This window comes from Ostrinia nubilalis, chromosome 25 (assembly GCF_963855985.1).
Source record: "Ostrinia nubilalis chromosome 25, ilOstNubi1.1, whole genome shotgun sequence".
NCBI classification, from domain to species: Eukaryota; Metazoa; Arthropoda; class Insecta; order Lepidoptera; family Crambidae; genus Ostrinia; species Ostrinia nubilalis.
In genome coordinates this window covers 1,042,902-1,044,786 of record NC_087112.1, presented here as the reverse complement: position 1 = coordinate 1,044,786, position 1,885 = coordinate 1,042,902, and positions in this window count along the sequence as shown.

The window sequence follows — 1,885 nt, the reverse complement described above, 5'->3', positions numbered from 1 at the left end:
GTGGCTTACCCTTTGTTTTGTTACAGATTTTAACGTGTTTATAGGTGGCAGGGAAGTGATACTTAATTCGTGTCGCCTTTGTTCAGCAATCAAAAAATTATGTAAATAGGGAATTCAAACATAATCCATATAAGTTAAATGAAAGATACACTAATGGTTACTTTCAATACAATGTTATTTTTGACTAATTATATTTTTATATATTTTTTATTGTGATTTACATCATGAATTCTGGAATGTCACCCCACAGGGAAATGAGAATTTTTCCCATTTGAAGCCATTTTTGTCTGGGATGTTTTTATTAAAACGTGTTGAAATTCAGTGACCAAGTACTATGTGAGTTAAACTTTATTAATACCCTCAAACGAGAACTATTAATTGGTAATTTAAGGAGCTGCAAGTTGAGCCCCGTAAAATTCCCTGATTTGTAGAACTACCCATTTATCTTTTTGGTGTGAATGAGTAACCTTATGGAGATGAGACAGTCACAGTTCCACTTACTATGAAATGTATTTACTTAATGCCTTATTGGCGTATTTTTTAAAATTGGCTCATAAAATTGACGAGCATTTGAATTATTCATAGGTACCTACTAAATTGAAGTAAATTCTGACAACGTTTGTAGTTAAGTACAATACAGAAGTAGTAAAGAAATGAGTTTCATATTTCAAGTGTAGATCATCAAATATTTGATCTTTGTTTCTAAGCATAAGTATGATAAATGATTTTCCATTTGTCTGTCTCACGGGTATCGAACACAGGTCCTACGGTTTAGAGAGAGTTAAGTTATTTGCTAATCCGTAACTTCTGAGTGTGTGATTGAACGAAATTGAGTTTAAAATAATTTAAAATCGTCCAAACGCATATTAAAGTGATTCTAAACAACTAATTACAGAACTTACCTACGGAGCAAGAATTTGATGATCGCATTCGAGTATTTTTCCTCGTAAATATACGCTGCATACATTAATGGTGACGTCATCAATGACGTAATTGGCTTATCGTAGCGGGAAAGATACTGTTATTTGAACTGTTTGAAATCAAGTTTAACAGCGTCAAGTTCAAGTTTGCAGTCGTGTGGATAGAGCTAATAATAAAATGCATAGGTTGCAATAAACTTTAACTGGTTCGTGTATACAGGGTGTAGAAAAGTAGGACTTTCCGAATTAATAAAGAGTCAGTAGGAAAGTCATTACAGGAAAAATAAAAGTAAAAATCCTGTCATTTTTTTCTAAAAAAAACATATCTGCTAAAGGCTAGACAATAAATCTGACTGTTTATGACATAAAACTAAATAATAAAAGCCCAAATAATATAATATCATTAAATACGTGCGAAAAATATTTTATTTTAGACATGCCTTATGCTCTACATACTCTACAATATACATACACCAACATTTTCAGAAAAAGGAAAACTATTATCAAAACCATTCAATAAAGTAGGTATAGATAGACTGCATCCTGCAGTTAGTCTACTAATAAATAGGTACTGATTTACTGAAATCAAAGTAACCATAGCTATGGAGCAGTGTTCATGTATCAAGTTAAGAGTCCTCTCAAAATACAGGCCTTAATTTAATTGGCTTAGATTTAATGCTCATCAAACTAACATGAATATTGTAAAACAGCTGTTGAGTTTCTGAATAAATAAATAAATACAAAAAGTATTGTTCCCTGCTTTACACCCTGTATATGGCACGGTCCTTGCCATGCATAAAACACCGCATGCCTTATTATCAGAACCCTTCCATACTGATAACTTAAATGAGCACACGTCTCCTTATTCGTCATCTCAAGGCTGCCGAGAGTGTTGTGTTGTCATAACACTGATGATTCACTTCTGACACATCCATGCAGTCTTGAAGCCAGTGTGAGGTCAGACG